The following is a 16,409-nucleotide window of genomic DNA, read 5'->3' as shown; positions in this document are numbered from 1 at the left end:
TCTGCTCCTTGTCCTCTCTATTTTCCAGCCAAGTAGTCCAAGGTCATGATGAACCACTATTTTCACTGGTGTTAATTCGGGTGTCTAGGCCGGGTTGGGTTCAGTAAGAAACACTAGAAACCAAACAATTTTTCTCTACTACTCTCAACTCTTAAGTGTTGACAACTTAACATGCGTGTTAACCTGTGAGAGGTGCTAGTTCGATAGGGTAAAGAATTTTTCTACGAGTAATACCCTAGTTAGGCATTTAGACTTTCACTTTTGCATTTTCACCCATGACAAATCAATGTGACCTCTTTATATTTGCCAATTTCTCATTTACCTTTATTTATTAATAGAGCGGCTAACGTGCATATCAATTTACCTTTATTTATTACTAAGGTGACTAATGCGCGTGATGTGGGCGTCATAACTAGCTATATTGAAAAGTTTTTTTAGGTTAGGCGTTATTGTATAACTTTAGTTGTTAGTAGCGTTCATTAGGCAAAATATGAGCAAATAATTTTAGGGCTATAAATGTTAAGAGTTTAGGGGAAAAAAAACATTAATGAGGGAAAATATGTAAATAAAAACAATTAACATTAATAAGGAAAAATATGTAAATAAATATTATTGTGTTATAAAATAGAGAGAAATATAAGAGAAATTGATAGAGAATATATCAGTGTATTTCTGTTCCATGTAATGGGGTATATAAAATACAATATATTAAGGTTTGAATGGATAAGAATATAAACCCTAGATCTAGATTGTTCCGGAATGATACAAAGGAGGATAATGGATATCCACAAATATTTGATAACACTCCCCCTTGGATGTCCATTATCGAAGATTGTGGCTCAATAAAACCTTACTACGAAAAACCCTGTGGGATAAAAACTTAGTGAAGGAAAAAGAGTACATCATTCTTCGTAATACGCTCGAGATGTTGCCTCATTAAAAACCTTACCAGGAAAACCCAATTTGGGACAAAACCATGGTCAAGGGAAAAAGAGTGCAGCGCGTATTTTCTCCCCCTGATAAATACATAACTTGAGATCTTCTAGTGTCGCAACAATAAATCCAATATAGTTGAGTATCTTCTCACATGGCGCAGAAAAGTATCATTCTTTGATCTTTGATCCTCCTAAATCTTCACATCTTCACACGAGCAAGTGAGTCTTCATATCACCATACTTATGATAATAAGACATGTGTTTGTCCACATTTCATTTGAAATCTTTGTTTAAATTTGCCTTATCCATTATACTTTTTGCCTTCTTCTGGAGGCCATGAATAATAGAAATTGATGATCATTATTTGATCAAACATTTCTTAATAATTACTACGTATATGGCAACACATGCTAATATTAATGTTGTTCTTCAATCTTGTATGAATTAATAATATAACACATGTAATTATGTACGCTAATCATTGTTCTTCTAGACCATGAGAAAACATTCTCGCGCATAAGTATTTCATTGATATTATTTAGATGTTTCATGATTGACATGATAGCTCTCTTGTAAATACAAATAGTAAATCTTACTAACTCTCATATGCTCAAACTTCAGGTTGAGATGTCAATAATGTAGTCACATAAACTTTTCAAGAGTTTGATAATAATTGCAATATTCAAGACATAAAAATTTGTAGGGTTAGACATTTAATACGTCGTATATAAGTTCTTCAGGAACTTCTTTTACATGATTCATAACATGTTATTAAATATGTGTCATCAATTTTTCATTACAATTATAAGCCCATTGGAATATAAATATCTCTTTCTAATTTTTCATCAAATTTGTAAATATGTCTTACTATACTTTGAATGAACATTCACATACACCACAACCATTGTAAGAAATTAATCCATGCAATATGAGATATATAAAACATGATAACATATAAACAAATTATACAATGAGTAATGCATCTAACTTGCTATATATGCAATAAACAATTAACCTATGACTCACATGCACATGAATATAAGACTCAAAATGATGCAAGACATTGTATAGTGTGGATTTAAAAATCCATATTTCATTGGACTTCGGGTCCATGATAAACTTATGATCATTATCATTATGTCGACATCAAAATGTACATATATTTTAGATCCCTTACTTATTAGTCCATTCCATTATGCATATGCATATTATTCATCGGTTCCATTATGTACCGATATCATAAAATTCCTGTAACTTACATTCCGCATGCTATTATACTATTGATATACGTGTTTTATACAATGGTTTTCCCCGGTTTGATTGCATGATTTTACATGGTTTTGAGCTCTACGGAGCTATTTCTTGCTAACAATCTCTTCTTTAGTGTATTCGATTGTTTTAGTAAACTTTTCAGGAATATGAAGCGTTTCTAGGCAATTGGACGTGTTTTTAGTAGATTCGGAAGAGTTGATAGCCAAGAACTGCAATTTATGTGGAATGCCCGACCAGGCATGGCTTGCCCGGGCAGACCGGGCAATGAAGAGTTCACAGGAAGAAGCCCAATTCTGAACGGTGCAACGCGCGCCCGATCGGGCAGGCTTCGCCCGGTCAGACCGGGCGATGAAGAAATCAAGTTATGAGATGCAATTCTGGATACGTGTTACGCGCGCCCGACCGGGCGAGGTTCGCCCGGTCAGACCGGGCGAAGAAGGAAATGCTGCGTAGTTTTCTCAGCCTTCCTCCGCCCGATCGGGCGAGGTCCGCCCGGTCAGACCGGGCAAAGCTCAAGAACGCGTATTTTCTTATTTTTCCGAAATATTATCTTTTGGGGGTATAAATACCCTTTTGTAATTAACTTTTAGACAGTTAAGTTTTTCATTAGCTTTTCCTTTAGACTTAGAAATACTCTCTCAAAACCCTAGTTTTATTCTTAAGCAAATTTCAATCTTTAATCCTAGTTTAATTTAATTATTCTTCAAGAATTTAAGATCACCAATTGAAGTTTTTGGTATTTCTTACTTTCCATCTCTTTTATTTATTTTATAGTTCTTTAATTATGTGTTCTCTATTAGATCTTGTTTTTGATTTTATTATGATGTGTGAGTAGTTTCCTTAATCCGGGATCTTGCTAAGCCCGATTATGATTGATGTATAAAGTAGATCTTTAAATTCCCCAATAATAATCCCAATTGACATGCTTAATTGATTGTGTTTATGCCAATACTAGATTAGGAATAATTAGTATTGTTATCATCCCTTTGTTCTTATTGCAACGGAAGTTGGGTATTAACGGGATTAGGTTATTTCAATTAAGGGTTTGAAGATCATCACGGAAGTAGATGATTGAATAATTAGGAATCTAGGCATGGTGTTTAATGTCCCTTATTCGCTTGATTCCACGGAAGTAGGCTTGATAGTTAATTTGGGAAGCCATTGATAACTCGGAAGAGACCTTTGGTATTATTATTAGGGATTGCTTTTCTTCTTGTCAATTGATTTATATATTGGGGGTAGATTTATTAGTTTATCAATCATAATCGTGGTGATGCTTGATCTTGGATGCTTTAGTTTATTGATTAATATTTCCTCTAGTTGATTGTGTTATTTAATATATTAGTTGATTATTATCATCCATTATTGATTGGTCACGTGCTTAGTGATTAATTGAGTCTGATTAATTGAATGAACCATAGTCTCTTGGGATTCGATCCTTACTTGCCCTACTACACAGTTAGAAGGAATAGTTAGGTTATTTTTGTTAGGTACGCGATAAGCCTATCAAATTTTGGCGCCGTTGCCGGGGACTAACGGTTTCATATTGATTTTTCGTGATTCGTTTTTACTAAGCGTTGTTTGTTGCTTCGGCTATTGCCTCCTGTGTTTTTGATGTTCTTTGCCTAGTTCTTTGTTGTATGCAAACACGTCACTCAGGGTCAGACGACTTAGTGCCTCTCGATTCAGAAATTGAAGCGACTGCAAGAAGACGAAGAAGTAGAAGAAGAGCAGGTAACAGAAATATGGAAGACCAAGCAACAAAGTCTCTTTTGGAGTACGGTATCCCTGACACAACAACCGGACTCCTTTCTAGAATTATTAGACCACCTATCACCGCTCAGAATTTTGAATTGAAACCGCAATTTATTCAATTCATATCCAACGATTCATTTGCTGGCACACCTCTTGATTGCCCAGTGAATCATATAGATGGTTTCTTGGAAAAGTGTGACACTATGAAGCTGAATGGTGTTACGGATGATGCTCTTAGACTTCGCCTTTTTCCATTCTCATTACGGGATAGGGCGAAGGAATGGTTAAGAGATGAGGGTTCTGGTTCCTTTGATACATGGGATAAACTAGTAAAAGCTTTTCTGGTCAAGTTCTTGGGACAAGAAAAGACTGCAAGATTAAGGAACGAGCTATCCACTTTCAGGCAATCAGATGAAGAATCCTTATATGACGCATGGAGGAGATTCAAGAGGTTACAGAGACAGTGCCCTCATCATGGCATACCTGAATGGATGTTAATCCAAACCTTCTATAATGGTCTAACCCATGAGTTCCGGATCTATATCGACGCCGCATCTGGAGGCTCCCTTTTAACTAAAAATCCAACCGAAGCAAAGGAGCTGGTTGAGAAGATGTCAGCCAATGACAACTATCACCCAGGCGGCCGAAATAGTGTCAAGAAAGGAGGTAAATTAGATGTTGATGCTCTAACTCTTTTAACTAGTTCTGTGCAGGCACTTTCAAGCAAGTTCGATAGATTACAAACTGGATCTTCCAATAATGTGCTAGAAACTTGTCAAATGTGTAATACTCAAGGTCACATCGCACCTAATTGCCCACGAAATTCGAATGAGGTATCAATTGAGGAAGCCAATGCCTTCTACAATTCCAACCCTAAAAGACCATACGATCCCCATTCTAATACTTATAATGAAGGTTGGAAGAATCACCCAAATTTCTCATACAAAAACACCCAAGCTCAGCAAAATCCACCTCCGCCCCCACCTCGAAACAACAATTATAATCCACCTGGTTTTCAACCAAGACCACCCCTAGTACAACAACCCATGCAACCCATGCAACCACCCCCTCAAAAATCCAATCTCGAACTAATGATGGAGAACTTCATCAACACCACAAATAATTCCATCCAACAGTTACAAGCCCAGAATAAGCTCATGGAAAATCAAATAAGCCAACTTGCTCATCAAGTCGGCCAATCTTCAAAAACACCGGGTACGTTTCCTGGCCAAACAGAGCAACCACAAAAGGGGCACATGAATGCTGTAATTTTAAGGAGTGGAAAACAGTTGGAAGGCCTTCCCGTAAGGGAACCATCAACGATAGATATTGAGGGAATGAGTGAAAAACAGGGGATTTTGCAAAATTCTTCTTCGCCCGGTCAGACCGGGCAAGGTCCGCCCGATCGGGCGCGAGAAGCAGTCGACGAAAAACAGGGGAATGTGCGAATTTCTTCTTCTCCCGGTCAGACCGGGCAAGGTCCGCCCGATCGGGCGCAAGAAGAAATTCCAGACAAACAGAAGAACATAAGCAGCTCTTCTTCGCCCGGTCAGACCGGGCAATCACTGCCCGACCGGGCGCGAGATCCAGACAGCCTAATTCCAAGGAATGATGTTCAAGAAAAGCCACGGGAATACATTCCAAGCGTCCCTTTCCCACAGAGGTTAGCCCAGGCTAAGTTAGAGAAAAAGTACGGTAAATTTCTAGACATCCTTAAGAAACTTCACATTAATATACCGTTCTTGGATGCAATTTCTAAAATGCCTTCTTATGCAAAGTTTTTGAAAGACATGCTATCTAACAAGAAAAAGCTTGCAGAGAATGCTACTGTTTCTCTAACTGCAGAATGTAGTGCCATTCTGCAAAACACTCTTCCTAAGAAACTAGGTGATCCAGGCAGCTATTCAATCCCAGTGAAGCTCGGAGATATAGAGATCAATAGAGCGCTATGCGATCTTGGTGCAAGTGTAAGCCTTATGCCGCTCTCCACCTGCGAAAAGCTTCAAATGGGTGAGCTAAAGCCTACAAGGATATCTCTGCAACTTGCAGACAGGTCAGTTAAATTTCCCCTCGGTATACTTGAAGATGTTCCATTGCGAGTTGGTAAATTCTTTATTCCATGTGATTTTGTTGTTATGGAAATGGAAGAAGATGCCCATGTCCCTATTATTCTTGGTAGACCATTCTTAGCTACTGCAGGTGCAATTATTGACATGAAGAATGGGAAAATAACATTTGAAGTAGGGGATGAGAAAATGGAGTATTCATTACTGAATGCTATGGGAAATCCGTCTATGGGTGAGACTATTTGTCAAGTGGATGTCCTCGATGATCTACAACAAGAACAACTTCCCCTGATCAAAAAGGAAGATGCTCTTGAAACGGTGTTGATAGGAAGTATCCATGATGAAGATTGGGAAGTAAGGGAGTACACGAGGCTACTAGAAGACGCAAAAGCTAATCCAATCATCGCTCCAGTCAAGGAAGTCCTTAGTACATCGAGTGTTGGGGAGAGTTCAACGCCTCCCGAGGTAGAGTTGAAACCCCTTCCATCTAATCTTAAATATGCATATCTTGGTCCCAAAAATACATACCCTGTTATTGTTAATGCTGAGCTTAATAACATTGAATTAGAGAAACTTCTCGCTGTTTTAAGAAAATATAGAAATGTTATTGGGTATACCATTGATGATATCAAGGGTATTAATCCCTCTTTTTGTATGCATAAGATCATTCTTGAGGACGATCATGCCTCCTCTAGAGAACCTCAAAGAAGGCTAAATCCAACTATGATGGAGGTAGTCAAGAAAGAGGTTCTCAAATTGCTTGCTGCAGGAATAATCTACCCTATCTCAGATAGTAAGTGGGTTAGTCCTGTACAAGTAGTACCAAAGAAAGGAGGTATGACAGTTGTCAAGAATGACAAAGGCGAGCCTGTTGCCACAAGAACTGTTACAGGGTGGCGGATGTGCATTGATTACAGAAAATTAAATAAAGCCACCCGTAAAGATCATTTCCCCTTGCCTTTCATTGATCAAATGCTCGAACGATTGGCTAACCATTCCTTTTTCTGTTACTTGGATGGATATTCCGGTTTTTTTTCAAATCCCCATCCGCCCTTGTGATCAGGAAAAGACTACATTCACATGTCCATATGGCACCTTCGCATATCGCAGAATGCCATTTGGACTGTGTAATGCCCCAGCCACGTTCCAACGGTGTATGATGGCTATTTTCTCAGGTCTCATAGAAAATTCTATGGAAGTTTTTATGGATGATTTTTCTGTTTATGGTACATCTTTCGATATATGTCTTGAAAATCTAACAAAGGTGCTCCATAGATGCCAGGATGTCAATCTGATATTGAACTGGGAGAAGTGCCATTTTATGGTACAACAGGGAATCGTTTTAGGCCATGTAGTTTCAAACAAAGGGATTGAGGTGGACAAAGCCAAAGTAGAGGTAATAGAGAAACTTCCCCCTCCAAATTCTGTGAAAGGAGTACGAAGTTTCCTTGGCCATGCAGGTTTTTATCGCAGGTTTATCAAGGATTTTTCAAAAATTGCTCGACCCTTAACTGAACTATTAGCTAAGGACGCCCAATTTGATTTTAATGATGCTTGTCTTGAAGCTTTTAACAGGTTGAAGGAGGCCTTAACCTCTGCTCCTGTTATGCAACCCCCGGATTGGGCCCTACCCTTTGAAATCATGTGCGATGCTAGTGATCATGCGATAGGGGCCGTCCTGGGGCAACGAAAGGATAAGAAATTGCATGCTATATATTACTCTAGTAAAACTCTTAGCCCTGCTCAAATGAATTATGCAACTACTGAAAAAGAGATGCTAGCTGTCATATATGCAATAGATAAGTTTCATTCTTATTTAGTTGGGTCAAAAGTGATTATCCATACAGATCATGCGGCATTGAAATATCTGATGAGCAAGAGCAATGCCAAGCCGCGGTTGATTAGATGGATCCTCCAATTGCAGGATTATGATATAGAGATCAGAGATACGAAGGGGACAGAGAATGTCGTCGCAGACCATCTCTCTCGCCTCCTCCTTGATGAGGAGGATGAGGATAACCTCCCATTTGATGACTCTTTTCCAGCTGAGCGTTTGTTAGCTCTTTTACAGGTTGAATCTCCTTGGTATGCTGATTTAGCTAACTATCTTTCTACAGGTACAATGCCTCACGGTTACTCCTATCAACAAAGGAAGAAATTCCTTTATGAGGCACACCGACACTTTTGGGAAGACCCTTTCTTGTACAAACTATGTGCCGATGCAGTGATCAGACGGTGCATTCCCGAAAGTGAGGTAAGCAATATAATTTCTCATTGCCATGACTTACCTTGTGGTGGACATGCAGGCCCCTCGAAAACAAGTGCAAAGATCCTACAATGCGGATTTTACTGGCCCACTATGTTTAAGGATGTGTACTCCTATGTCAAGGCCTGTGACCGTTGTCAACGAACGGGAAATATTTCCAAGAGGAACGAAATGCCACTCAACAACATACTCGAGGTCGAGTTGTTTGATGTGTGGGGGATAGATTTCATGGGCCCTTTCTCTTCCTCTAAGGGGAATCGATACATTTTGGTAGCCGTTGACTACGTGTCAAAATGGGTTGAGGCCATTGCTACACCAAGCAATGATGCCCGTGTGGTAAGTAAATTCTTCAAGAAAAACATTTTCAATAGATTTGGTATCCCACGTGTGTTGATTAGTGACAGGGGAACACACTTCATGGAGAGCCGATTCGAAGCAATGTTGAAGAAATATGGAGTGCAGCACAAACTTGGAATTGGCTATCACCCCCAAACCAGTGGCCAAGTAGAGGTATCAAATCGAGAGATAAAGTCCATCCTAGAGAAAACAGTTGCAAGAACGAGAAAGGACTGGGCTGACAAAATTGATGATGCACTTTGGGCTTACCGAACAGCTTACAAAACTCCAATAGGTACAACCCCGTACAGACTTGTATACGGAAAAGCTTGTCACTTACCCGTCGAGCTAGAACATCGAGCATTCTGGGCCATCAAAAGCCTAAACTTTGACGCTAAGGCCGCGGGAGAGAAGAGGCTATTGCAGTTGAATGAGCTAGATGAGCTCCGCCTCGAAGCCTATGAGAGTTCAAAGCTTTATAAGGAGAAAACAAAGAGGTGGCACGACAAGGGCCTCATAAGAAGAGAATTCAAAGAAGGAGATCAAGTCCTTCTATTCAATTCAAGGTTGAAACTATTTCCAGGGAAACTCAGGTCAAGATGGTCGGGCCCTTTCACGGTCTACAAAGCATATCCTTATGGCACCATTGAATTATGGAACAACACCGGGGGCACCTTCAAAGTCAACGGACAAAGGGTGAAGCACTATCGAGCGGGAGATCCTATTGAAGAGAAGTCAGATATCACATTCTCTTCCCCGCCACAAACTCAATGAGGATGAATACGGTCAAGCTAATGACCTTCTAAACAAGCGCTTGCGGGAGGCAACCCGATTCTTTTTTATTTTCCTTAGTATTTTATACTTTATCTTTCAGTTTATGTCTGTGTTATGCTGTTTTACAGAGAGTATCAAGCTAAGCACGAAGTGGGATGTCAAGAGAGCAGTCAAAGATCGAGTTATCGCGTTTTTGCTCTTCGCCCGGTCAGACCGGGCAAATTCCGCCCGATCGGGCGCGAGAAACAGAAAGCCAAAAAGAGAGTATGAAGTTAAGCTATTCTCCGCCCGATCAGACCGGGCAAATTCCGTCCGATCGGGCGCGAGAAACAGAGAGCCAAAAAGAGAGTATGAAGTTAAGCTTTTCTCCGCCCGATCAGACCAGGCAAATTCCGCCCGATCGGGCGCGAGTAGCAGAACCTGAAGAAAAAAAAAAAAAAAAAAAAAAAAAAAAAAAAAAAAAAAAAAAAAAAAAAGAGAAATGAAGTCCAGTCTTCTTCGCCCGGTCAGACCGGGCAAAGATCGCCCGATCGGGCGCGACGAAATCCTGCGGGCTTATATTAGGGATTTCAGCGTCTTCTTTTCTTCTCCATTCCTCAAACTCTCATACCCTCTACTCTTTCTCTCTCTAAAAATCCCCAATTCTAAAACCCTAACTTCATCTCCCATCCAATTTCATCAAGATTCAACAATCAAATCCCTCAAATTCACCATACAAACCCATTATTTTTGCAAAAATTTCTGCAATTCCGTCTCTCCTCTTTGTTCAAACCTCAAGAAAACCCCAAGCTATCTCACCACTCACATAATTTCGAGCTTTTGAAGATGTCTCAAAGGAAAAGAACGAGAAGCACACCCCAACAACAACCACAATTGGACTTGGAAAGTGTAACCGGGTACCCACACGTGGTCTTCGTCCCGGAATTTCCAAACCAAAAGCAGCGGTTCATCGAGCTCTCGCGCCGAAAGGTAATCCCTACCCGATTCTTTGACCGTTCATTGCTTTCTAAGCTAGGAATAGATTCGGAATGTAAGAATTTGTTTGCAAAATTAGGAATGTCTCAACTATTCAATATGAACTATAGAACCTATGAAGATTTAACTCTTGAATTTTTGAGCTCATTTGATATTGAAAAGGGTAGGAATGGTTTGGTGAAGTATGTTGTGTATAGGTTGCTGAATAGGTCTCATAGAATGTCCTTAGAAGGCTTTGCTAGGAAGTTTGGACTTCCTTGTACCGGCTTAACCGTGCAACCTAGTAGCTTCATTTCTGGGGAACTTTGGTTTGCCATGACTGGTGAAAACATTGAATCTTTCCAGCACGCCCTTTCACACAAAATCCACCAACCAGTCCTTAGGCTGTGGACTAGATTCACTGGGTGGACTATTTTTGGTAGAATCGAACCTAATAATGTTAGGTCGGACGAGATTTCGATCTTAGGTAGTTATTTAAGGCGTGGGGATGAGGATGGAGACTTTAAAATGAATATTGCACACTTGTTTGCCCTTCACCTTAAAAAGCAAGGCACCACATATACGACAATTAAATCGAATGGTGAACGCTCTAACATTCCTATCGTCCTAGGAGGCCTTGTCACTCACCTAGCACTTCGGGAAGGCTTTGATGAAGCCAACCGATGCCCAGTGCCTGGCCCCATTACCTTAGATCAGCATTATCTCACTACTGCGGGTTGGTTATCCATAGATTTTAATAGATTTAGTTGGATCATAGGGAGAACCAACAGGCTTTCTGTGCCTTTACCTTCCCCTGACCTAACTAAGATTATGCCTCACCAGCCCTCCTACCTTCTCCAGTTCCCTAGTGATTCGTCTACCCCTGTACCAGCTGCCCCCACTAGGACCTATTTTAGGAGAGAGTCTGCTGGACCCTCTACCTCCTCCCTTGCTCCGCCTCCTCCTAGCGATCACGAGGCCATTATGGCCGGTATTAGGGAGCTTAGGGTAGGTCAGCTGGACCTTTCTACCCGAGTCCAGACCATAGAGACTAACCTACGGGAGCTTAACGCAGGCCAGCAGGATTTTCGCTTGTCTATGTATCCTGTTTATGACTACTTCTGCAGGCAAGGGTATATCCCGAGGGATGGTCCCCATCCTTCTTGGTATCACTTTCCCGGTGCGGGAGATATGGCAGGTGGCAGTGGCACAGCTGGTGTTGATGATGATGATGTCGAGGATGATGATGTTGATGATGATGATGTCGAGGATGATGATGTTGGTGATGATGATGATGGCCCCTCCGCTTCCTTTTGAGGAGCCGTCGAGATTCCTATGCTCTCCTTAAGCTGCAATGAGGCCATTGCCGCGTTTAGCTTGGGGGAGTTGCTTCGTACATGTGGTATTCTCTCTCCTTATCTCTCTTATCTTTCTTGTTTTATTTTAGTGTAGTTATTTTAGTTGTATTCATCTTAAAAAAAAAAAACATACAAAAATACGATCCAATGAATAATAAATCATGCTTCCCTGTGCCCCATTCATGAAAATTGTTTTAATTCTTGGTATATGATGACGAGTATTGTGGATAGGTTAGCCATGATTTGATGTTTGATTGCTTGGATGTCTTACCATGAGTCAATTTTGCCCAACTACTTGTGAATATAGTGCTTGACTAGTTGATTTGGTTAGGAATGTGTGTTAGTTCCTGGTATGTCAATGAAGTTGAGTATTGGTTTATAACTTTGAGTAATGTTTGCATGACTCATTAATATGCACATTGAGGAGGACGAAGGCATTTGTTCCTCTAGGTGGCCTTCAGACGATATTAGATACATTTGTTCCCTTCTTGCTACCCATGTTGTTGCTTGTGCCCTTTTATTGTTTATTTTGCCACATTACAAGCCTATTTAAGCCCCATTGGTTACTAGTCCCAAGCTTGGCTTGGGGGAGCTAATAGTGAGTGAGGTGAGGGAGTTGTAGTGTGCATGTAATTTGCACAATTTTGGGTGGATTTGAGAAGTTTTTATTTGTTCTTATTGTTGTGGATTGAAAAAAAATTGAAAATTTATTGTGCAAAGAAAAAAATTCCAATGTGAAAAAAAAAAAAAAGGAAAGAGCAAAAGAAAAAAAATTGTTTCAATGTTCAAGTGTTCTAATTGAAGGCTGCTCAAGAAAAAAAAAGAAGAGAGAGTTCAAAGTTTGTTTGTTCACTCAAGTTCTATAATTTTATATTTTGTATATATGAGTGAAATTTTAAGTGTTGGAAATTTTTAATATAATTGGATGTTTGGTGAATTTTTGGTAGAGTTGAGTTGTGTTGGAGATGATTTGGTCATTAATTTATTTTTGACCTTGGTTTTATTTATTAGGATTTTGGCTCCCTTAAGCATAGCTTTACTCTTACATTTTCCCAAATATTTCCTACCTTTTACCCTAGCCTTACATTACAAGCTTTGAAGACCTTCTGACCTTTGTGCATAGAGTTGTGTGAATGTGAAATTAGTTGTTTTCCAATGCAAAGAATGATTTGATATATTTCGAGTCGACTGCTAGGTTGAGTGCTTGTTTTCTTATAACACACGAGTGCGTGAGCTTGGGAGGGCATTGTTCACATTTAAAGGAGTTGGATGGAGAGCGATCGAGTATATCTTTTACTCGCCACATAAATGAGAGTTGAGTGTGTGAACACTAGTCTTGAATTCTATATGCTCTTGTGGTTTGCTCTATTTGACCATTGTCAGACAGGATGAGTAGTTAGATGGATTTGATTGGTTGACTTTGATGCATAACTGTCGAGTTTACCTTTAATCGTATTTATTGATTTGAATTGCTTTTGGGGTGAAGTATTGATTTATTTATTCATTGCTTTGCTTAGGGACAAGCAAAGGTTTAGCTTGGGGGAATTTGATATACGTGTTTTATACAATGGTTTTCCCCGGTTTGATTGCATGATTTTACATGGTTTTGAGCTCTACGGAGCTATTTCTTGCTAACAATCTCTTCTTTAGTGTATTCGATTGTTTTAGTAAACTTTTCAGGAATATGAAGCGTTTCTAGGCAATTGGACGTGTTTTTAGTAGATTCGGAAGAGTTGATAGCCAAGAACTGCAATTTATGTGGAATGCCCGACCAGGCATGGCTTGCCCGGGCAGACCGGGCAATGAAGAGTTCACAGGAAGAAGCCCAATTCTGAACGGTGCAACGCGCGCCCGATCGGGCAGGCTTCGCCCGGTCAGACCGGGCGATGAAGAAATCAAGTTATGAGATGCAATTCTGGATACGTGTTACGCGCGCCCGACCGGGCGAGGTTCGCCCGGTCAGACCGGGCGAAGAAGGAAATGCTGCGTAGTTTTCTCAGCCTTCCTCCGCCCGATCGGGCGAGGTCCGCCCGGTCAGACCGGGCAAAGCTCAAGAACGCGTATTTTCTTATTTTTCCGAAATATTATCTTTTGGGGGTATAAATACCCTTTTGTAATTAACTTTTAGACAGTTAAGTTTTTCATTAGCTTTTCCTTTAGACTTAGAAATACTCTCTCAAAACCCTAGTTTTATTCTTAAGCAAATTTCAATCTTTAATCCTAGTTTAATTTAATTATTCTTCAAGAATTTAAGATCACCAATTGAAGTTTTTGGTATTTCTTACTTTCCATCTCTTTTATTTATTTTATAGTTCTTTAATTATGTGTTCTCTATTAGATCTTGTTTTTGATTTTATTATGATGTGTGAGTAGTTTCCTTAATCCGGGATCTTGCTAAGCCCGATTATGATTGATGTATAAAGTAGATCTTTAAATTCCCCAATAATAATCCCAATTGACATGCTTAATTGATTGTGTTTATGCCAATACTAGATTAGGAATAATTAGTATTGTTATCATCCCTTTGTTCTTATTGCAACGGAAGTTGGGTATTAACGGGATTAGGTTATTTCAATTAAGGGTTTGAAGATCATCACGGAAGTAGATGATTGAATAATTAGGAATCTAGGCATGGTGTTTAATGTCCCTTATTCGCTTGATTCCACGGAAGTAGGCTTGATAGTTAATTTGGGAAGCCATTGATAACTCGGAAGAGACCTTTGGTATTATTATTAGGGATTGCTTTTCTTCTTGTCAATTGATTTATATATTGGGGGTAGATTTATTAGTTTATCAATCATAATCGTGGTGATGCTTGATCTTGGATGCTTTAGTTTATTGATTAATATTTCCTCTAGTTGATTGTGTTATTTAATATATTAGTTGATTATTATCATCCATTATTGATTGGTCACGTGCTTAGTGATTAATTGAGTCTGATTAATTGAATGAACCATAGTCTCTTGGGATTCGATCCTTACTTGCCCTACTACACAGTTAGAAGGAATAGTTAGGTTATTTTTGTTAGGTACGCGATAAGCCTATCAACTATGATATCTAAATACAATCTCATTGGTACCATCATAACTTTTCTTACATCATAGACCATCTATTATAATAATTCAGATTTCTATACCAATTTTAGGTTATTTCATACACTATGGTATTTATATACTATTACACTATTAGTGTCAACTGCACTATCTTGCCAAATATCATATCTATTAAACATATCTTTATTTTGGAACCGATCATATACAACCTACACTTCAGATGTAGTGATTCAAGTACAATTGGCAAGATTTTATCTCAATGTATACACATAATTAATATGACCAAAATGTATCTTCAACACTATGAAACATGAGTCATAACTGAATACAAATCAAATCATAAATGTGCAACATATCTTGATAATATATATACAAAAGTTGGCATATATATAACTTTTCAAACTACCATTATAGGGATCATAAATATTCTTTATTATATTTGATTTTTTTTCGATTTTCCCAACTTTTGCTATTTCTTCTCCCCCTAAGTTGGTAAAATATCTCTTTTATAGGGGCGTCTAATTCTATACCAACTTAGTATATAAATTTGCATCAAAATTCATTTCATTGGGAGGAAATTTATCTCTTCCGGAGAACAATTTCGATGAAGAATCATTTATTCATTAACTTTATATTTCAAGTGTATTTATTATTAAATTTTCAATAATATTTTCTCTTCTGGGGATCAATGTCAATGGGGAGACATATGCTGTGTAGTTGTACGTTTTTCTTTCTTCTCCTATTTCATATGTGCTGACATATAATAGTCCCAATCAAAAGAATTGTTATACAAGCGTAAATCACTTGCTCGTAATTCTAGTAGGTGATGATCTTCTGGATCTTTAAAAACTTAAATAGTGTATTTGGTGAGCTTCACTCTTCTAGAGTCTTTTATATAATCATGAAACATATGAATTTCACTAAAAGTGATTTCTTCTAGAAATGTAATGATATTTACCACTTCCTCAAATTTGTCATTGTCAATAGTGACTCATTTCCTTTTCAAAGATACTTAATTATCTTTAGAACCTATTGATTTATAACGCTTCAGGCATGCTATAGGTTCATCAACTATTGATGTTGTACTCTTAGGACATCAATTTTAAATTAGAGCATTTACAACTAGTATATGGTAATATATCCATCTTCAGGATGGTATCAACATATAGGGGTATGGAATGAATCAATCTAACAACTTTTAAAATCCTTGCAACTTTTAAACCATAAATTCTTTTGCCAATGTCATGTATCAAGTAACGTGTTCCTTTTAGCAAAAATATGCTTATATAAAATTATACTTATAGAACACTTATCATGTTCCTCATGCCCAATTACATTCATCTTAAAAAAAAAAAAAAACAAAACCTCTTATATTTATGGGCATAATAAAACGTTGATTATGTATGGTTTCTCACAATATCATGTTTAATTACTTGAACTCATAACACACTTTTTGCTATATATTTAATTAATTAAGGAACTTCAAGTCCATACATCATTTTCAATTTAATTTCATTCCAATAATCCAATTTTCAAGTAGGCACATAATACAGTAATTGAATCTAATCACACATCAATCAACATAATATATATACATAGTATGATTCATAATATTATCAACTTATAAGGATATTAGTATA

Source organism: Chenopodium quinoa, unplaced genomic scaffold (assembly GCF_001683475.1).
Source record: "Chenopodium quinoa cultivar QQ74 unplaced genomic scaffold, ASM168347v1, whole genome shotgun sequence".
NCBI lineage: Eukaryota > Viridiplantae > Streptophyta > Magnoliopsida > Caryophyllales > Amaranthaceae > Chenopodium > Chenopodium quinoa.
This window is presented reverse-complemented; position numbering follows the sequence as displayed.